At 42.4% G+C, this 22,854-nt stretch overlaps 1 long non-coding RNA gene across 5 annotated transcripts in view; it reads right to left on the bottom strand.

Annotated features, from left to right (window-relative positions):
- LOC122461770 overlaps nucleotides 1–14,154 on the bottom strand; it is a 218,046-nt gene extending 203,892 nt beyond the window's left edge. Inside the window, exons 1-4 of one of the 5 annotated variants that reach the window (XR_006283938.1) lie at nucleotides 13,894–14,145; nucleotides 13,233–13,332; nucleotides 12,924–12,928; nucleotides 7,563–7,573 (exon numbers count right to left, since the gene is read on the bottom strand). This is a non-coding gene — a long non-coding RNA (uncharacterized LOC122461770). Of the gene's footprint in view, nucleotides 1–7,562; nucleotides 7,574–11,832; nucleotides 11,961–12,642; nucleotides 12,712–12,923; nucleotides 12,929–13,232; nucleotides 13,333–13,893 lie in introns of those variants that run through there. The other 4 variants (XR_006283937.1, XR_006283936.1, XR_006283935.1 and 1 more) reach the window with 4 other exon arrangements.
- Nucleotides 14,155–22,854: the final 8,700 nt, after the last annotated feature.

Here is a 22,854-nt window from a genome sequence, read left to right as displayed (position 1 = left end):
TACTAACTTTTTACAGGAGTTCTGAGCTGCATTCCTGATCTGTTCCCAGCAAAAGCATCACACAGACAGACAGACCCTTTGTTCCTCCGCCCTCCAGCTTTGAAAGTATCTTGTCTCCTCATTGGTCATTTTGGTAAGGTGCCAGCAAGGTTATCTTAGCTTCTTAACCCTTTACAGGTGAAAAGGTTTTGCCTCTGGCCAGGAGGGATTTTATAGCACTGTGGACAGAAAGGTGGTTACCCTTCCCTTTATATTTATGACAGATGCACAAAATGGCACCAGGCCACATCACCCATTCCCCTGTGCCACTTCCTCTTGTTAAATGCTTCCTTGCAAACCTTCCTCACACTTTACCTGGAGTTGCACTTTAAATGATTTTGTAACACTATAGATCACAAAAATCACTGGATCATATGCTTCCCTCGGTTACAACTGTGCAACCCTATTGCCTGAAATGCAGTTCCATGAATAAAAATATGAGAAGCAGTCAGCCCATTATATTGTATGAGTGATTTAAAAGAATCCCACAAATATTTTAGCATGGCAACGATTGCCAAACCCACATTTTTCAGCAGTGCAGTGTACTAAAATTATTTTTTGTCTCAAAGGCACAGGTGTAAATATGCACACTATGGATGACTGACACAACTGTCTTGAACCTCAACATGAACAAACCAAATGTACATTTTGGCAGCTTCATGTGAGCTTAGATAAGCACCTCACCTATGTCATCCACATTCGGATCTGGTCCATTGAATGCTCCCATACATTTGTTGCTATCCCATCAATTCCATCCAGGTTTCAACTGCTCCGATTGCCACCGCTGGGTTGACTGCTGAAATCTTGTGCATGCCAAAATATTCCACACACAGGGAAAAAAAGCAACCCAGGATGTTCTCTTGTGCCCGGCTCTGACCTGGGGAAGCCATGTTTGAGAATTAAGCCAGCCCAACAGATTTGTGTTGGACTTGCTAGCACAATATAGCCGCCATAGAACTGCCTGGGATAATAAACCAGACCTTGCCTTTGGGTCTCTGGAGGGAGGAAAAAGAGAAGTATACTTGTATCGGAAGGAAAAGGCAGCAAGGACAGAATCAGGTTCACTGTGGAAAGGAAAGTGTTACATCCTCCAGAAAGTTAGTTGTACTATGGGAGGAGGACTGTAGAGTTAGGGAGCTAATCGAGAAGATGGTCAGATAGTATATAGGAACAGGGCAGTATCTTTTTAAACAGTGTGGGAGTCCTCCTGATATACACTATCTTCTATGTTGTAGAACCGCCTCCTCCCCATCAGAGAAGCTAGGCCTTGCACACTTGTGTATATTTAGTTAAAAAAAAATGTTATTTGGGACCAGCTTTACCCATGTGGTTTCTCATATTGTTTTTTGTTACGTAAAGAGCAAAAGACACAAAACCAGAGAAAGAAAAAAAAGTCAGAGAAAGAGCCGGGACCAAGAAAAAGGCAAGTAGCGAAGACATCAAAAGTTTCAGACAAATTTTCCATTAGCAACTTAACACTTTAGGACTTGTCCCAATTGAACCAAATGTCAGAACCTTTAGCTGTTAACACATCAATTGCATTGACCCGATTCTGTCCGTATGTTCAAGCACTTTGGAAATATTAGCAACATGTACCTTTTTAAAACAAATGTTCACCTCCTTTTGGTTTTAAAAGGAAGAAATTGGGATGATTAGCTCTTCCCCTAAAATTGGTTAATGTGTCTCTTCCACCAGTATTGTGCAGATGTATTATAATGACCTGTCAGAGTGACAGTGCTGTGGTTATGTAGCAAAATAAGGGGGTATTGGAAATTATAGCTTCTGAAATATTTGGAGTAGGCCAAATGAATCTCAGGTCTGTTAAGGTTCCTCAGGCCTTTATTTTTAATTAATTATTTCTGTCATTTTGGCCACCCATTTGGGGCAGTCTTTGAAGGAGAGGAAGCATTAAAACTAACTATGCCTCTTTGAAATACAAATATTCACTTTTGGAAATGTAAAAGGACAAAGGGCAGAATAGACTTACTGGCAAAAAAGCATGAAAGGAAAAGATACATGCTGTGTCGTGCAGCCTGCTCTTAATGAGGCCACTGAATAAAGTGATATGTTGTGACTAACATTAGCTTCTAATATGCTCCACTGAAGTGAAGACTTGGCTAGCTTTGTTGGGTTGCCCTCAAAGTTGTACAAGTATGATAGAATTCTAATTATGTAGTACTAGAAATAAAGACAGACAAAAGAGTATATAGGTATTGTAAAAAGGTATGAACATCAGTTCCATCCTGTTGAATTTCACTCTAACAAATGCAAGGCCAAAGTGCTAATTATTTCAGGCCGGTACAGGACAAAGAGTCTGTGCTGGAAAGTGATAAGAACTTTGAGGAAACAATGCTGTTCTTTAAAACAACACCCTGATGCTCTTCCCCCACGGGAGCCCCTTGTCATGCATATGTAAATCTTGGTATCCAAAGAGGGAAAAATAGATAGTGGGATAAAACTTGTTAAATGAATCAAGAGTCATAGATTGTGTTGTTAAGTAAAAGAATGAACGAGTGCATGGAATGGAGAGCCTGAAGCAGGGAAATAATTGATTAGTAAATCGTGCCAGCCTAATCCTAAGAATTTCAACCTTGATATCGATGGGCCGAAGAATATGCAAAGTGGAGATAAACGGATGGCCCCCAGAAGGCAAACCGGAATCCACTCAAAACGCATTGAGGAAGAACAAGAAGATAACACCTAGCCATCACGGAGCCGTCATGGATGTACCACCTGCTGATTGATGGGCATCTCAGTTGTAAATTCAGCATGATGAAGCAACTTCCATAGACTTGTATTGAACCAAAGACCTATACAAATTGGGTCCAGGGACTGTGTTCTTTGAGTCTGGTTCTACGACCACCCTCCAGGAGCATCGGATGCACATCTGACAACGACTCGGCTCCGCTCTTGTGTCCAGGCCACCTGGCCAGTGACTTGGCACGAGCAACATCTAGGCTGGTAACTATAACAACCTTTATGTAGAACCTGCGTGTGAATGTCTGTCTGTCTGAATGGATCTATATAGAAATTGCATATAGGAATATCTTGTTGTATTTACAATAAACGTGGCAATTTGCCTTGTCCCTCTTACACTAATAAAAATGATACCACCAGGATCTTGTAACAGCTTGACCTGCTAATTGACATCCCATTGGGGTTGTGTTTTTTTTTTAAATGGAGAGCACTTTAAACTGTGGTTTTATTCTTTCTTCAGTGCCAAACTGTACAACTCTCATTAACATGGCTGCTATTGACTTTAATGAGATTCACAGGGCTAAATCAAGCACAAACTCTCCGACCATCACAAATTCTTGGTCCCCTGAACATAGCTCAAATAACAGATATGCAGAGATCTTTGAAAGGGTTAGATCCCTACCTCACACACCAGTGCGGCTGCCCAGGCAACAACAACGGTTGCTACTTTGGCCCCACAGAGCCATGGCAGATTCTCAACGGTCCCCACTCTACAGCCGAGAGCAGCCTCTATATGCAGCTTACCTGCAGCCCATTCCCCACCACCACAGCCTCATGCGGCCAAACTATGGTAGGTCTGCTGTTTTTAAAGATTTCATGCAATAACCAGTATGTGAAGCAGAGCTGTGGGGGGAGAGACAGGATCTTCCCTCAAAAATAAATAAAAGCTTACTACAGTGAGGCTATGGTTCCTGCATGTCCTTGCATGACATGTTATGCAAAAGCTACAGCAAGCAGAGATTACACATGGGCACATGCAGGGTTAAGTTCCAGGCACAAAGGTCCTCTAAAAGCAGTAGTTCCATATGCCTTGTGCACTGGTTCCCTTACTTGAAAGGAAATATAGTAAGAAGACAGAGCGTGGGCCTATCTCCTCATACTAATGATGGATTTAGCTATATTCCCCCTCTTAGGTCACACTTCTGCCACCAAGCAGTAGCAGCTTAGCACCAGAACATTAACGTAGGATTGGATTCCACTATACAACTGCCTTTCTCCCTCAACCCCTTTCATAGATTCCAAGGCTAGAAGGGACCCAGTGTGATCATCTAATCCAGGGGTGGACAACCTGTGGATCCAGAGCCACATGCGGCTCTTCAGAGGTTAATATGCATCTCCTTGCATAGGCGCCAACTTTCCAATGTGCTACAGGGTGCTCACTGCTCAACCCCTGGCTCTGCCCCAGGCCCCAGCCGCACTCAACTCCACTCCTTCCCCCAAGGCTCCCGCCCCTTCACCTGAGTCTGCCGTGCCCTTGCTCCTTCTCCTCTCCCCCCAATCCCCCGAGCCTCCTGCACACCACAAAACAGCTGATCACGGCAGGCGGGAGGTGCAGGGATGGAGGGTTAGGTGCTGATCGGCGGTGCTGCAGCGGGGGAACTGACAAAAGGCTGCTGATGTGTTACTGTGGCTCTTTGGCAATGCACATTGGTAAATTCCGGCTCCTTCTCAGGCTGAGGTTGGCTACCCCTGATCTAATCTGACCTCCTCTATAACACAGATCATAGAACTTTCCCAAAATAATTTCTAAAGCAGACTTTAGAAAAATAGCCAATTTTGATTTAAAAATTCACAGTGATGGAGACTCCACCACGACCCTTGGTAAATTGTTCCAATGGTTAATTATTGGAACAATCCCCTGGTTTTTAAAATTGTACACCATATTCGTCTATCTTCAACTTCCAGCCATTGGCTTGTGCTATACTTTCTCTGCTAGATTGAAAAACCCATTATTACCTATTTGTTCCCCATGAAGGTGTTCATAGACTGTAATCAAGTCACCCCTTAATCTTCTCTTTGTTAAGCTAAATAGATTGAGCCTCTTGAATCAACAAGGCTCATTTTCTAATACTTTAACCATTATCCTGGCTCTTCTCTGAACCCTCTCCAATTGCTCAACATCCTTCTCGAATTGTTGACACCAGAACTGGACACAGTGTTCCAGCAGTGGTTGCACCCGTGCCAATACGGGGACACAATAACCTCTGTGTTCCTACTTGAGCTTCTCCTGTTTATGCATCCACCGAACACATTAACCCTTTTGGCCACAGTGCAGAGAGATCATATTCAGCTGATTATCCATCACAACCCCCAACATTTTTCAGTCACTGCTTCCCAGGATAGAGTCCTCCATCCCCAGTGTATGTGTAATACTGCTCCTGCACTGCCTCCAGTGTGTGTGTAGCCCACCGCAGGAGAATGGTGGATCTTTGTCTTTCTTTCTAGTGGCTTGTCCATAGAAGCAGTAGAGCGTCATGCTTTTATCTGCGAGTGTTTCAGCATCAAATCCCATTGTCAGCCCAAGGTGCAAGTTGAAAAGACATACATAATTGTGGAGTGCTGTATGCAAAATAAGGATCTGGTCTCAGTGATCTACATTAATTTCTTAGGAAAGTGAGTTTTTCTCTAGAGAGAGAGGCAACTGCAACTTGTATGTGTGAACCTGAAAAGGTTCAGGGATTTGCCTTTGACAATTGTGCAAGCCACCTGGCTCTACCAAAAAATGGGCTGAAAAATCTCCGGAGAAAAACCCTAAATGAGGCTAAGCCTGTCCAGATACACTAGAAGGTGGATGGGGAAGGAGCCAGAAGAAGCCATTTCTTTGCCTGTGCATCCATACAAGATAAAGCTATATTCTGTATGTCTGCTACCCCATCAGTTGGCTGGCAGAAGAGTGTTGCCAGCAATACTAATTGGACCCAAAAGGGGATGTATCTGGGGAGGAGGTAGGTGGACCCATGCCTTTCCCCAAATTCTGGCAAGCAAGGGAAGGATGCTGGGGCACATGAGGAGCATGCTTTATTAAAGGCATAGCAAGATCCATGATACCCAAGCACCACTGGAGGACAAATGCTTTACTCAAGCACAGTGCTCCCAGGCACAGCTGCCAAAGCACCATCCCTCTTTGTCCTGCCTTAAGGGGCATCATTTAACCCCTGGCATTTTACCCTTTTTGATTTTAGCTAGAACCAGAAGGAGGAACAAAGACACATGAACTGATGGAACAAAAGTCTTTAAAAGTTACCCCAACATTTATGAGCCTAAAAAACGGAGGGGAGATAGAATTTAAAGCCAAGTTTTATGGGGCTTTTAATTTTATCACCATCCCAGTACAGAAAAACAGTCTAGTGCACAACAGCTCAGCCCTTCAACAGAAAACAATATATCGTCAATCTGGAACCTGCTAGAGTAGCTCTGTCTCATTTAGGCCTATATAAAATCTCCAGGATTGATGGTTACACATGCACCATATATTTTCCCCATATTTATTTTCAAAAATTCATTTACACATTAAAAAGCCTCTTCCATTGTCTCTTTGCCACTTCTGTGTCACAATATAATTGCCTATTTCTTATGCTACGATTGATCACTCTACACAGAGTAAGGAAAGAAAGTTGAAACCCCTCAGTATAATGGCAATGCTTGTCTAAAGACATGATCACAGGAAGGCCCATCAAGGAACCACTGGATGGTCTCATTCTCGTGAAAGAGAGATTCAGCTTTGTGTTACAAAGGGGAGTTGGGAGGGAAATATCTTGTGAATGAGACCTGCAGCCTAATTAAATGAATATATTAAAGGTTTCTGCTTCTGACAAGGGAGAAGTAGCTGTCATTCTCCTCAGCACTTTGTGAATTAAGTTGCTGTCCTTCATTATCCCAAAGATTTTTATTACTCTGTTTCTTGTGAGTGCAGCGAGCTAGAACAGCAGAGATAATAGGTTATTATAGGAAAATTTGGCTTTGACATTTATATGATAAATTTGGAGTCAATTAGATGAAAAATACTCCATTAGATAAAGTGAGTGTACCAATTACTTCAGTGAAGAGCTATTGCTAATAATATAATTGAAATGTATAGAGTGCTGGGCACAGTCCTCTGGAAGTTGATTGTATAAATGATGGTAATAACAGACATGTAAACATTTTAGTTCCTAGCCATTTTCAGGCTGTTTGTGGAGTTTTCATAGTAGGAGTCTATTTCCATACAGATGTTAAAAACCCACCCAGTAATTAGCTATGAAAAGCTTGTGATCCGTCAGATTTTCCGGGGTAAATTTTTACAAAATAAAAAAAAGCAACTGTTTTCAGTACCACTTACATGCTACTTCATGCAAATGAAACAAGTATGGGTGGCAATTAAGCCACATTCTCCCCCTTTGCCCCTGGAAAAACCCAACAGCCCAGAAAATGACATTTTCTTAACTGGAAGAATGAATCAAAACAACAACTAAATGTAAACAGAGTAATAGGATGAAATTAAGAAAGGGAATATTTTGCTGAGTACTAGGAAGGGGAGAGGCTTTTTGACAGCAAGATGTATTAAACTGTGAAATAGCCTCCCCGGGGAACTGGTAGAAGCTCCAAAACTTGAGACATTTAAATATAAAATTGGACATCACACTAGAATATATATATATGACAGAAAACAAGCCCATGTTAGCTGACAGGATGGGTGGGTAGGGACTTAACAAACAGCTTCCATTTCAAATTCTGATTGTAATGAACATTTATTGATTCAGATACTATAGTGATGACAGCCATATAAGTAGCTGCTGTGCTGAGACCAATGCCTATCATACCAACCTAGATTGCCTTGTTTCCTGGCGCTCCCGCCATCTGTCTATCTCCATCTGTTGTTTCTTGTTTTACACTGAGATTGTGAACTCTTTGGGGCAGGGACTACCATGCCTTTTAGTTCTGTGTTTGTACAGTGCCTAGTACAATGAGGTCCTGCTCCATTTAGGTATGAACTACTGAGCAACCTGAATTCCACCCTTCTTCCATGATTGCATGGAAACTTGAAGGCCGCATCTGCTGACTTGGGGCTAGTTTATGGCTGGCCCTGAGCAGGTGTTCTGGAGAGGAACGGGAATGAATGTCTCCTCCACCAGCAGCACACCTATGCAAGAGGCAGCCATAATCCTGCTGCAGAGCACTAGGAAGAACAAGGAGGGAAGTCAACCAGCAAACTCTGCAGTGCTCCATGCCTCAAAGGGATATAGCTACGAACACTGAAGTGTGAGCAGGCCTGGAGAAAACCAGGGAATGCTTTCTATGCATTGTTATGGGAGTCACTGAATACTGTGGTCCCTAAGTACATACAGTTACAACTCCTCCCTTCACAGCACTCACCTACTGACAATGCGCATTCAAAAGTGCTCATGTTTTTGCACATGGACAAAATGTTCAAGCCTGGTTGCCTTAAAGTTAGGCTTTCAAACCCACATTTAGGAACCGAAGTGGCTTGATTGTCAGAGTCCCTGAGCACTCAAATCCCACGGAAGTCTAGCTAGAGATGTTTAGCATCTTTGAAAAGCAGCTCACTTCCAACTTAAGTGCCTAAATACGGATTTGGGGTCCGAACTAGGGGCACCCAGGTTTAAGAATTTTGGCCATGGACTTTAGGCCCTATCTTTAAAGGCTCAAGCCTTTCTTGTACATTCAGTGTTGTATCCACAGAACAATGCTGAGCTCTTTAAGAGAGCACCATCCATTCTATACAGACATTCCATGCATAAAACTAACTGAAAGGAGAGAGGTTTCAGAGGGGTAGCCATGTTAGTCTAAAGAATTAATTTGCAAACTTGACACCATCAAATAGGCCTGAATAAAGACTGGGAGTGTCTAGGTCACTACAAAAAATAATTTTCCCCTCTGTTGATACTCACCCCTTCTGGTCAACTGTTGGGAATGGGCCACATCCACCCTAATTGAATTGGCCTCGTTAGCACTGACCCCCCACTTGGTAAGGCAACTCATCTTTTCATGTGCTGTATATTTATACTTTCCTACTTTTTTTTTTCATTCCAAGCATCTGATGAAGTGGGTTATAGCCCATGAAAACTTAGGCCCAAATAAATTTGTTAGTCTCTAAGGTGCCACAAGGACTCCTCATTGTTTTTGGTGAAAGGAGAGAACTACGGGAAGAGCCACATTGCAGCCAGCAAAAAAAAAAAATGGTTTAATTCTCTTTCACTAACAGATAAGCCAAGGCAGGAAAGAGAGATCATGAAAGCATCAACTAGTGCTGAATTTAAGGTTGTGTAAGTGCTTCCATTATTAACTCTGTCCCCTACTCTGTCATCACCTCTTCACTGAAACCTTGCGCTGCCTACTGAGAATTCTTCACTTGAAAATAAGAGATGTGTTACTCAGCATGACTTACCGCAGGAACTTCATACTATAAAAGAAGCCAGGCAACGTCCCAAATCATTTCCTGCTGGTTTGCTAATTCTTTCTTCACTTTTTCTCCACATATTCAGATAATGGGACCGTGGACCGCCTTTACAGCCAGAGTAATACCTTTGGCTTCATTGAGGATATTTGTTGTTTTGCCTTTTCTAATGCGGGCTAGCTGTACATACTTTCCAATACTTGATGGCACCACTGTTATTTAGCTCTACAACCAGAAGCATGACCTCAAATATATTCCTCCTCACAAATTCAGCAACTATTTCCCCAGCTCAAGTTCCTTCTTGACCCTACCTATCAAGGGAAAACCTTCAATTTTTCTGTTACGAACATCATCTCCCCCCATCTGACCAGCTCCTCTGATGCAGTCAGTGGTTTTTTTTTTCATAGATATTTAGGTCAGAAGGGACCATTATGATCATCTAGTCTGACCTCCTGCACAACGCAGGCCACAGAATTTCACCCACCACTCCTGCAAAAAACCTCACACCTATATCTGTGCTTTTGAAGTCCTCAAATCGTAGTTTAAAGACTTCAAGGAGCAGAGAATCCTCCAGCAAGTGACAAGTTGGTATCTGTTCTCTACTTCTTATGCTTATCCATGGCAAGCAATTCACATGCACCTTATAGAAAGTTGTAACTCCTACTAACAATCCAGCAATGCTTCGCAACAGCATAGTCAAAGACAGAAGTGATTGAAAATTAAATCATTAACAGTATATAGCAGCAGTTCTCAAACTTTAGCAACCCAAGGACCCCCATGATTTAAAATGTTTTGCAGATCCCCAAGCCAGCTTCTAATTTTCCCCAGGGTCATCAACCCCTGCTCAGCCTCAGGCTCCCCCACCACTCCACCCCGCCTATTTCCACTCCCTCGTCTGAGCACGCCCCATCCCCAGTCCTCTCCCTCCCTCCCCCTGCCTCCTGCACACTGTGGAACAGATGATCAGTGGCATGCAGGAGGCACGGGGAGGGAGGGAGAGGAGTTGATCAGTGAGGCCAATGGCCCCAGACATGACTCGCAGACCCCCTGGAGTACCCTGGGGGTCTGCAGACCCCAGTTTGAGAACTGCTGGTATATAGGCTTTGGGGAGTTTCCTTACTGATCATCATCTGCTATTGCCATGTGCTGAGAACTTCCTAAAAGTTGATTCTAAATTATTGTCTCCTAAACGTTGTACATTGCCTGGGCAGCTGGTATATTGTTAGGAGGCATTTTTCACCCACCTTGCGCAATATTCATTAACACATGCAACAATGGACGAACATAGCTACGCTTTTGTTTCTTCCTTTGTAGCTTTAATGACCGAGTGCTCCATGCCAGAGCAGCTTAGGATTCTAAACAGCTTGATCTAAGGATTCCCACTTTAACATAGACCCACTTGTCCTTAATGCTAAACCAGGGACTACTTGAGGAATACCATGGAGATAGCCTCTTAACTATGACTTATCTCCCTTTCACAAATAGCAAGAAGCATTCTCCACTCCAGGAACTAGTTGCTGTGTTTTACTCAGATTATTATTTTTCACCCACCTACTTGCAATGTGCAGCTGAATCTTTAAACATTTCATCTAACCTGCCGGACCTGGCTTTTTGGTGTATTGTTTTGAACTGGAACTCAGTGTTCCTGAATGGAATGCATCTTGCAAGGGGGAGGTCCCCTAAAAGCTTGAAGACTTTAATAGGAACGACAGCAGAGAGCACTATTCAGGTTAAATATTGCCGACTCTATTTGGCCCTTCAACAAAACCGATCTTGCTCAGTTCACTACCTCTAGGACCTCTGCCAAAGCAGGGTTTGCTGGAGTGCAATGTGCTTTGGTTATTTTTATTGTCACATGGGGAGCTTTTTCAGCACCAATGAATTATGGAAGATCTGATAAAGGTGGAAAATTGTATTTTTTACCACAAGGAATGTGATACAAGACAAGACAACCTGCTCCTGTAGAAGCCATTGGAGCAGTGCAACTATGTAGCAGTAAATGAATGACTAATTTCAGAGTCAAGAGCTGGGTGTTTGATGATTCATTTGTAAGCATTTTGATTAATCATTAAAATGTTTTTTCCGTACAAGTCTGTCTATTTGTAACAATATTGCAGGATCCAGCTGAAAAACAGTGGGTCTGATTTTCCTCTTGTTTCTACTGTAGTAAATCAGGAATAACTCAATGGATTTACACCAGTGTAAGTGAGGCAAGAATCAGGCTCATTTACACCACCGTAAATCTAGAGTTATTCCTTTTGTCCCATTTTGTTTACCCAAGTTAAATTTTAAACAAACAAAATTTCCTAGAACTAAATAAGTCTCAAGAGCAGTCCCCCGCAACCCTTTCAATTTAACTTTCCCAAATACAAATCCTCAACAGTATATGCAGGATACTTACACTATGTCAGATACATAGTTATTTTCTGTTCAGTAGCATTCCCAGTGTGGGGTATCCCTAAACATCTTTGAACTAAAACAATAAACTATTTATGGAACTAGTTGCTTCATCTTTTATGCTCCTTCTCAAAGAGGAGTCAAAATCATCTCTACTGGCCAGGCTTTCAAAAGGGTTCAGCACAAGAGTTCCAAAGAAGAACAGGTGCTGGGTGTGGAGCGGTGTTGAAAATCCACTAGCTATCATCACCATCATCATTCAGAACAGTTTATTTCCTTCTTCTTGCCTCCTTTAGAACTATCAAAGGCTCTATTTACCAGCCCTTCTAGAGCTTCCTCCATAATACGCTGAGTTGCCTTCCAGCCAGGATCTCTGTAATCATTAGATAAATTGAACTGACTATAGAACGGATGTTTGTCTTTAAAACAAAAGAACTCTCCCAATAGCATATGCTGCCTTTTGCATCCCACGCTTATTTTATAAATACTTACATGTGTAGAGCACCTTGACTCCAAAAGATCTGAAAGTACTTTATAAAAATCTGAGAATACATTTCTCGCACCAGTGAAATACAGTCAATCTCTGGGGTGGAAGAGGGAAAAGCAGCATGAAACAAAGGTTTAGGACAGGAAGTGAAGAAAAATACCATAGGCAAAATTTTCAAAAGGACTTAAGTAATTGAGGAGCTTAAGTCCTTTTTTAAAAGTGACTTATGCCTTGAGGCCCCTTAGTCTCATTAAAAGTCAATATGATTTAGGCTCCTCAGTGCAAAAGTCACTTTTGAAAGTAGGATTAGATGCTCTTGAAAATTTAACCTCATCTCAAGTTGAGCCCAAAACGGGAATGTAGGTAGGCAGAAAAAAATGCCAAGTTAGAAACGGATCACAACTTCACCACCTGTTTTTTAGCAGTGCCATGGACTCTTTACCAATCACTATCGGTGAAGAACCTGGTAGATCACTTTAAAAATGGGAATTGCCACAGCACGATACCCTATAGACCCCAAAGTGGGCCATTGTTTTGGCACCATCACTAAGCAAAGAGTAACACCTACCAAATTATCAATACCACTTCCTGCAGCCTCTGGGTCTTCCTCTGGAAATCTCCAGTCAAAAGTGAAAAGCTGAAAAGTTCACAAGGTGCCCACGTTTAACTAAAAACCTTCCACAGGATTTCCATTTTAATCAATGGAAGAGCTTCACAAAGTCTGTCTATACCCTTCTAACTAAGGAGTCTAAACTCCTAAACAATAAATATACAACCAAAAAAACTAAATTAAACACAGCCAGCAGCTCTTATGTCATCCAGAACATACTTTCTTTGCTTCTGGTCAACAAATCCTCTCTCCCTTCATCATAAGAGTGGCCTGGATAATTTTATAAAGGCTCTGGACCCAACTAGGCTTATCTGCAGCCAGTCACTTGAAATCAGGGACCCCCTCTGAGTTGAGAAAATCTGAAACCCAAGCAGGATTTAAGCCAAATAAAACCCCATAGCACTCAGCAGAGCCACTTACTACAGACAATACAGGGACTTAGGTATGGGACACCCTCCTGGGGGCACCACCCCCTCTTAGACCCAGTCTTAGTTTCCTTGGTGGTTTTCTAAAGAACTGTTTTTGGTAGTGTAATGGGGTGCACTCACCTCTCATGAGCACCCCCTTTCTCAGTGCAGGTGCCTACACACTCTGTTTGTGGTGGGTCTTCACAGACTCATCCCTCCGGCCAAGTCATACACAGTCTGTCTGTAAGATAAAAGCAAAACAAAATCCTTTCGGGGTACAAGTCCAATGGGGGCCTCTCCCAATGCCCTCCATGATGTCTCTCTCAAGTTGACCCTGCTCTGGTATAGAGCAGTGCCCCAGGGCTCCCTCCCTGGAGGCACTGTCTTTGCCCTTTCAGGGCCTTTCTGGGCCCAGATCTTCAGTTGGGCCACTAAAAGAGTTCAACAAATTTATTTGACATAAGCTTTTGTGAGCTACAGCTGTAGCTCACGAAAGCTTATGTTCAAATAAATTTGTTAGTCTCTAAGGTGCCACAAGTACTCCTTTTCTTTTTGCAGATACAGACTAACACAGCTGCTACTCTGAAACCTAAAAGAGTTCAGTTCCCCTTCTGAGGTACATCAAAGTCCAGGCCACTTTCCCAGTGGCTGATGGGGGAGACCCAGGCACACCCTCTATTCTGGGTCCCAGCCCAGGGACCCTATAGAGAGCAGCCATGCCACGTCCTTTTATCTAAGCTGAATTGCTGCTCTAATTCCCTGGGCTACTTCCCCACAGCCCCAGCTCATTCTTTGCCCTTACCTCAGGGTCTTATCCTGGTCTCACCAGCCAATCCTGAGTCTCAGCAGCCAGTCCTGAACTCCTTCATATTTCCCCCAGCCACTGCCAGCACTGCTTTGTCCAGGGTCCTGTAGCTCCCTCAGCCAGGCACACCATCCACACACCACCAGCTCCAGCAATGAACTGAACTCCTTTTGCCCCTGCAGCTCTTCTTATACTAGCCTGCTGGGCCCTGATTGGCTGCTTCCCGTACAGCCTCTCTAGGTACCTTGGAGGACCTCTCTGCTGCCCTTTTCTGGGGTGGGGTGTGGCAGGGCCATGAGGCCTCCAGCAGGGGGCCTCCGGATCTAGTCCACCATGTCACAGGCATCTACATAAAGTGTACAATTTGTAAACTGTATTTAAGTCAGGAAATATTAACCAAAGAAAGCTAATCACAATCAGCTTTGTGGTAGAAACTGAAGGCATGCTTTTATGTGACTAAGCCTTCCTTGCCAGCCAACTTTTTTGAGCCCCACTCACCACTACAAAAGGCTCTGTTATTACCCTCATTATTACAGTAACACAGACTCCTGTAGTTAAGGCTGAGTTTCAGCTTCCATTCCATTCTCTTGACCCCAGCCTCAGAACTCTCACCCCGCAGTTACTTGTAACTTTCTCAGATAAATTCCTTTGGGACTGAAATTTTCTGTGCTTGTTTTTCCTTACAAAAGTTAATATTGTTCTGAATGTTGTATTTCCTTGAGCTATGGATGGGAGGAACACCCCCCACGCACCCCTCACAAGTTCCAGTCAGAATCTGAATGTGTAACTACACAAATGATTGAACAAAACAAAACAAAAAAAACCTTCAAACTTTTCTTGTTTTATAGATCACAATGAGATCCATAGAACAAGCTATGGTTGAAGAAAACAAGTCCAATAGCATTAGTGGTATGTGTGCTTAGGCTGTTCCAAATCCACGTGATGAAGGAAGCATTCAGGTGATTTCAATGGCTCCAGATCAAGAAAAAGGCCAGATTCTCTGCTGGAGTACACTGGTGAAGCTCTATTGAGTTCAATGGAGATATGCTGATTTACAGCAGCTGAGAACCTGACCCAAAGGATTGGTTGGTTGGTTTGCTTACTCCAATAGGGCTCTGCAAGGCATGGGGGTATGCCTGTGTGAAACAGTTTGCAAGAGTGGGGCCTGTGGGGGTATGTCTGTGCACCCCACAAGAGTGAGCCTCTCAGTCCGGGTCAACAGATTTGGGCTAGCAGAGCTCACATTAGCACTCTCAAAATAGCTGTGTGGACAGCACTCTGAAGTCAGCTCAAGCTGGAGCTTGGGCTCCGAAGCCCACCCCCTTCCCTAGACTTTAGGGCCATGGCTCCAGTCTGAGCTGCAAATTCAAAGCACTGTCTACATAGCAATTTTGAGATCATTAGCATGAGCCCCGCTAGCCTGTTGACCCAGGCTGGGAGACTCACTCCCAGGCTATGAATACAAGGAAAGGTGCATTTGGTCTCCTACCCACTCTAGGTCACCTACACTGGAGCAGCCATAACTTAGTGCTAAGAAAATCTCTATTTTTTTTCTTTTCTGAGATAAGCACCATTGTAAACAACAAAAGGGGATATTTGACAGTATAATCTTATTTCAAATCCTCCTGTGATGCTTATTTGGGGCATATATAGAATTTATTTAAAATTACAGGGGGCCAAAGCTCAGATTTTTAAAGATATTGAGGCATTACTGTGCTCAGCATTGCAATGCCTAACTGATTTAGGAGCCTACATTTCATTTTCAAAAGGGATTTAGGAACCTAGGATCCAAAATCCCAGTTGGTCAATGAGAATTAGGCTCTTAAGTGTCTTAGCCACTTTTGAAAGTGAAACTTCGGGGTTGCAACACTGAGTGGAGCAATGCCTCCATACCTTTAAAAATCTGAGCATCGGTCCTTATTTGTTGAAAACTTCACTGACTTCAATCACAGTTTTGCCAGGAAAAGATGACTGGCATTTGGCCCTTGATTGTTGCTAACAACATGGCATAATTTTGTTCCATTTTTACTTTTGCAAAGAGCTTTTTAAAAAATCAGTTTAATGTCGAATTCTGTTACTTAATGGACATGACTGACCATGAAAGGATTTTTTAAAAATTAAGTTCTCTATGTTGTCATTTTAGGCTATATGAAGATTATCTCTTTCAAGATCACTTACCACAACCCTTATACCCAATATTGGCTTTGATGTCAAACATACAATATACAACCAGCACCTGATTAAATGCAGATCCCAAGCCAAACGAAAGGGTAGATGGTTTTGTGAGTAAGGCACTCAACTAGGACTCAAGAGATCTGGAGTCACTTTCCAAGTCTGCCCCAGGTTTACTCTGTGACTTTGGGCATGTCATTTAGTCTTTCTGTGCCATGATAGTTCCCCATCGGTAAGAGCGAGTTCATAGAATATCAGGATTGGAAGGGACCTCAGGCGGTCATCTAGTCCAACCCCCTGCTCAAAGCAGGACCAATCCCCAATTTTTGGCCCAGATCCCTAAATGGCCTCCTCAAGGATTGAACTCGCAACCTTGGGTTTAGCAGGCCAATGCTCAAACCACTGAGCTCTCCCTCCCCCCCAAAAATGAAAATAATAGTGCTCCCTTCCTCCCACCATTTCTCTGTTTGGATTGTAAATTATTGACAGCAGGAATTGTCTCTTGCTATGTGATCGGTGTAGTACGTAGCACGGTAGAGCCCCAGTCTTGGCTGTGGCCCTCTAGGCATTATCTTAATACAACAATAGATAGTAATAAACAAATATGTATTCATTAAAACCCACCCATATTTGATCCATAGCCGCTATTCTCAGCCCAAGTCTCTTCAGTATTTTTCCTATATATTGATCAAAACACTGAAATGACGCCGTTTTAGCTGTACAGACTGCCACCTGTTTACTAAGTTACTCTGGACCATACGTACCCAACCATCTTTTACCACTGAGACCACCAAAGCATCAGATCAAGTGCATTTCTTCTAAGCAAACTAATGCAGACTTTTTTTTTTTTTTTTTAAGTGCTGTTGTCACAGTGTCAAGGCAACTGGGGGAGTTTCAGAAATATGACTTGGGAGCCACAAAAGATTATTAGGCAGAAAATAAAATTCCATTTTCTGCAGTGCTGTATTTAGAGTACAGGGAAAGCTAGATGCTGTTTACTTAGTACTGGATTTATAGCTGTGTTCAAAATACAAAGAAGAAATAATGTGAAAGCACAACTTAGGCGAGGAGCTTTATAGCTCTAAGTTTCAGCTTGTCAACCATGTCCTCTAGAAAGTGAAAAGTGTACCTTTTCCGGTAAGTAAAAATGCAACGTATTGTGTAATACTCATATTTTGGATGAGATCTTGAACCCCAAGGTCTTATCCCTTCACTGTAGACATTAAAAATGTCCTATGCCACTTTTTTTTTTTTTTTTTTAACAGTAGGGTTAGTGGCCAATATTCCCCCTCTTCTCCCACGGCTGTGCACCCACACGGCCAACATCCTCCAACTCAAAGTAGGTGATTTAGAAGTTAATAGCGTGCAACCCTTTTGGGGATCCTCAAGGGTGAAAACTGTGACCGTCTGTGGATGTAATGGTGCAATGCAATCCATGAACATCAAACTTCAATACAATGTATGATCCTGATTCAGGAAAGTACGTAAGCCCTTGCTCAACGTTAAGCAGATATTAAAGTCCTATTTCACATGCTTAAAAGTGAGCACACGCTTACATGTTTTCTTGAATAGAGGCCTAAAGCACCAGAGGTCAGAGAACAATGGGATTTGTTGGATGCTCAGCTCCTTTAAACATCTGGCCCACAGTTCATAGAGGGCCCATTGTCTCACTGGGGCATCATTAGTCCCCTGATGCAGCAGTAAAGTTCATCTCCCAGGAAAAGGCAAATAAAATCAAAGTGGACTTTTGAATATTACTGAGATTTCTAGACTTTATAGTACCCGATCTCTTAAAAGAGTAGTATTGGTGGAGGCAGAGTAAACTGTCATTCATTTGACAGCTTTACATTATTCCTTTGAGGACAGCTCACGGCAAAGCACAAGGAGTAATTGATTTACTCCTCTCCCCATGCAAGGCTCATTGACTCACCATCAAACAACTTCAGAGTCAAACTTACTGTAGAATGAAAGTGGGTTAGCTCAGAATTAAAAGTTACCATGTTGGCGCAATCTTTATCCACAAATCGTAAATACAAGACGAGGCCTTGTTTATTGTTAGGTTTTGCATTGGACAGGCCTTACTGTTTTATTGCCCATAAAAAGACTATACAGCAATTTGAAAAGGAACAAAATTTGTGGTCCCTTTTTCCAAAAACAATCCTACGTATTCTGGGCCTAATCCTGCCAGGTGCGGAGTCCACTCACTTCCCACTGTGTCAACAGGAATTTGGGGTATTCAGCCCCTCGCAAAAGGTGCTCAGCAACTTGCAGAATCAGGTCCACTTTTCAAGTGTATCCTTTTCCTTCTGCAACAACTCCAGGTATTTAGTTCAACAATCCAGCGGGAGGGAAAGAGTCAAAGCGGAAAGAGGACATCCCTACATCAAACACACTTAATCCATTGATGACCACCACAAGGTCTATGCAGATCAATTGGTGTACTGTCTGCACCTGAGGGATCCAATTCCCCACTATTAAACAATTTTTATGCCTCTTATTTCAGTAACCTTGATGCAGTTAGAATGGTACAAAAACAGTGCAATAAAAATTGGGGGAGGATCAGGCCCAAGTTCTTTAGAATTGAAAAGGGAAAAAAGTTCTGCAGAAGAAATAAGGCCCCAATTCCACAGAGTACTGAAACACACGTAACTTTAAGAATGTTAATAAACCCATTCTCTCTCTCCGGTATTTCTATGCCCCCCACCCCCATCTCTATTGTATCTAAACTCCTCTCAGTCTTTAATGTATTTACCCTCACAACAGCTCTGTGAGGTAGAAAAGTGATATTATCCTATTTTACAGGAAGCGAGGCACAGATAGACTGGGTGACTTGTTCAAGGTCACACAGGAAGACTGAGGCTAAACTGGGGATTAAGTTGGGCCTCCTCCCAAGTCTCTCCCCATCTCTTCTTATTAAAAATTGCTACAGAATTTGTTCAAATAGTACCATACCCAAGAGTGATCACAGTGTGTTTTGGTCTGTGGTTTTTTATTGGTTTGTTTTTAAAAAAGGATGATAATATTAATTAGTCATGTTTAACTACATAGGGCTTCTCAGCCATACTCTGCCCTGCATTTAGATATTGTTAAAACTAGGGGCGGGAGGGGAACTGACCAAAAAATAATGATGATAATTAAAGCCAATAGATATTCTATGCACTATGTTTGCATATAGCACCTACTGACAATAAAAAAAAACGTAATTTAAAGCTACCACTCAAAGAACGGTTGCTTTTTCTGCCCCACTGCCTCCTCAGATGACATCACTGCTGAGGGAGGAGAGTTGAAAACAGGATTACACTAGAAATAACTTCTTTCCATCTGAATCCATCTGTTATTTCTTGTCTTGTTTTACATTTAAGACTGTCAGCTCCTGGGGGGCAAGGACCATCTTTTTGTTTTGAGTTTGTACAGCACCTGGCACAATGGGGTCCTGGCCCATGACTTAGGACTCCTAGGTGCAATGCTAATACAAATAATAAATACAAATAAAAATAGTATTTTAGACACTCTTTCAAGGATTTTTAATAACTAACTTTGATACTGTTATTACAGTCATTCTTTTTTCTTGTCCCTTTGAAAACAGGTTAAAGCTTAGCTTCAAGTAGATGTTAATGTAAGTGGATTTAAGGCTGGTAAATTGTTCTGGCTCTCTATGGCATTAGTTAAGGAAATGTTTGTCTTCTTAAGCTTTTGGGATGATTCCATTTTCTTTGTTGTTACTGGTGCTATGTTCTTGCTTTGATTTTTTGGGTGGCAACTTCTTCCAGACAGCATGGAGCCAAATACATAGATACCCTGAGACAATGAAGCCACAGAACTAGATGGATCAATGTAAGCAGCTTAAAGTTAGCAAGAAAAGTAGGAAATCCATGGAGGCTGGTACCTTCAAGGACGTTCTTCCCCTGAGAACACACACACACACACACACACACACACACACACAGCGTATGTAGGTTTTGTTTCTCTGGGGTCAGACGAGGAAGATATTAAATACTTTGCATTAACAATTTATAAAATGGAAATCATTTTTCATTAAATTCAGAAATTACAAACATCTGTGGAATTGATGGGAAAAAAAATAAATCTATTTTTAAAAGAGCAAATTGGACTCAAATAGTTCTGGAACTGAAGCAAATTTAATGCAAGATAACACCACATTGCACCTCAGAATGGAGACTAGAGAAATAGACCCGACACATGGAATCTTGGCCCCATTGAGATCAATTGAGGTGGAAGGTATGACATCAGATGATCTAGAGTTAAGCTCCTCAGCTTATCCAGACAACATCATACAGCTGGCAGACACATTTGAATTAATGGTGATACCCTTCACTACAATGGAAAATTGGTGTAGTCAACTTAGACCTACAGTAAATGCCAAGAAGACAAAGTAATTGCATCTTGGGAAAGGGACAGTATATAAAGTGTTGAAATGTGCTGCATGAAGTTGTAGAACAAGTAGAATCTTACGTGCACCTAGGAAGCTTGATCAATGCCGATGGCTCTATCACAGATGAGGTTAAAAGAAGATGTGCCTTAGCCACAAGCGCTGCACAGAAATTGATGAAACTATGGACCAATAAACATGTTACATTTGGTACTAAAGTGAAAATGTATCAAACCAGCGTATTAGCAGCATTACTTTATGGTCTGGAAGCAGCAGAATTAAATGAAACAGACATCAGAATGCTGGAGGTAGTGGAGATGAGAGTTCTTTGAAAGGTAGCAGGTGTAACGTGGAATGATGTTAAGATAAATGAAGACATTACAAAGAGAGTAGGAAATGAAATCAGAGGACAGGGTTGGCTATAATCAAAAAAGATTATGATGGCAGGAACACTGCAGAAGAGAAACAGATGAGAGGATGCCAAAGAAATTGATGCAAACACAAACAAGGTCAGTCTCATCTAGAGGCCAACCACCTACTAGATGGTGGGATATCATGTTGCAGGGATATAACCAGTCTGGGCTTACTGGAGGAGCAAGACATGGCCAGGAATGAATGGCAATGCTGTACTGCTCTCCATGTCTGTAAAGATGCTTTGGGATGCAAAAGAGAAAGATATTCAAGGAATTGTTGGATGAAAACTTTGATCTGTTTGGTGCAGTGTAGTGGGAGTCAGGAGATCTTAATTCTATTCTCAACTCTGCTGCCGATGCACTGTGTGACCTTGGTCAAGTCACTCCATGTCTCTGTGCCTCCATTTCCCCTCCCATCCTTTGTCTTTTCCACTTACAATGGAAGTTCTTGAGAGCAGGAACTACCTACAACTCTATATGCATAATGCCTAGCACAGTAGAGGTCTTTGTAGCTCTCCTCTTATATAATGTTAAGAAAGGAAAGTGTCAAGGAAAAAGTTACCCAATTTGCATTTGATTTCCTTCTCTTTACCATCTCCCCCCAGAAGTAAAGGGACTTCAAATAAATATCAGTAGTTGCACCCATTAGAAATTGTTGCAAACAACAACCTTGAAGTCAGGATGTCTTTGTTGTCCAGATGTCAACTGCATCTGGAGTATCTGCAAAAGCCTCTGAAAAATATCAGTTCAGACATGTTCAGTACAGGTTTGTGAGAGTTTGGCAGCTAAATTCTCTGAAGATTCCATCTGTACTGAACATGCTTCATCCCCTTACAGCTCCTGTGTGCTGACTGGACTGCACGTGGACCATCCCTCACAGAGCAACTGAGTATGCTTCATCCCAGGGCTGCAGGTACTGGGCAGGATTTTCCCTGCAATTGGAAAGGGGGCAGGGTTCGATATGAGCAAAGGGAAAGTGTGAAAGGCTGGGGGTGCAGGGGCAGGAAGATGTATAACCACTACAGCACACTTCTCTCCAGGACCTGGAATGGAAACCAGAAGTCCCAAGTCTCTACATTCCGCTGACATCAACACATATCTGTGAAACCACTGGCAAAGTGGCCCCTATCCCTTCTAGTGGCTAGTCCACATAAAGGGTAATAGCCATCTACTGTAGTTCTCTCAGCTCAAGTGACAGAGGTCTGTGCAGTGGATGTAAGGGTCTGAACCGTGCTGATGAACCAAGATGGGGTTCCACATAATCAAGGCTGTGTACTGAAGAAGGCTGTTATCTGTAGGACCCCTGCTTTATTTGGTGCACAAGTTGGAAGGTATGGTTTTATATGTGCCATAAAAATGCTAAGTTCTCTGGAACCCAGGCCTTAGGTGTCTCAAGTTGGGGCCCCAAAGTTAGTGGGCACTCCTGACAGTTTTGGCCTTAATCTCTCTATGCCTCAGTTCTCCACCTGTAAAGTAGGAATGATGTCATGGTGGGGTTTTGAATATCAGTTCATGAATATTTGCGAAAGACTCATTGAGAGCACCATAGAAATATCCAGCGGGGAGAAGAGGGGAGGGGAAATCAATGAGTTGTATTTAGTACAGGGTTTGGATGTTGTGTCTTAAATAAGGCCACACATTAAATGAGGCAGATGAAAAGAAATATTAAATAACTACACAGTCACTGAATGACACAGGGGTCCTATGGGAAAAATTGTAAGTGGTCATGTTGTAGTAAATTCTCCATCGTGGACAATTTTTAGATCAAGATTAGAAGTTTTTCTAAAAGATCTGCTCTAGGAATTATTTTGGGGAAGTTCTCTGTCCTGCGTTATACAGGAGGTCAGACTAGATGATCACAATGTTATCTTCTGGCCTGGGATTCTATGAATGTAATTGGAGATTGTATAATACACACGCACCAAGAGGCTGATTTAAGATTGCACAGGCAACATTAATTCTGGCATTTCCTAATTTTTGAGT

This window comes from Chelonia mydas, chromosome 9 (genome assembly GCF_015237465.2).
Source record: "Chelonia mydas isolate rCheMyd1 chromosome 9, rCheMyd1.pri.v2, whole genome shotgun sequence".
Lineage (NCBI taxonomy): Eukaryota > Metazoa > Chordata > Testudines > Cheloniidae > Chelonia > Chelonia mydas.
The sequence above is the reverse complement of the archived record's forward strand: the minus strand, read 5'-3'. Positions and strand labels throughout refer to the sequence as shown.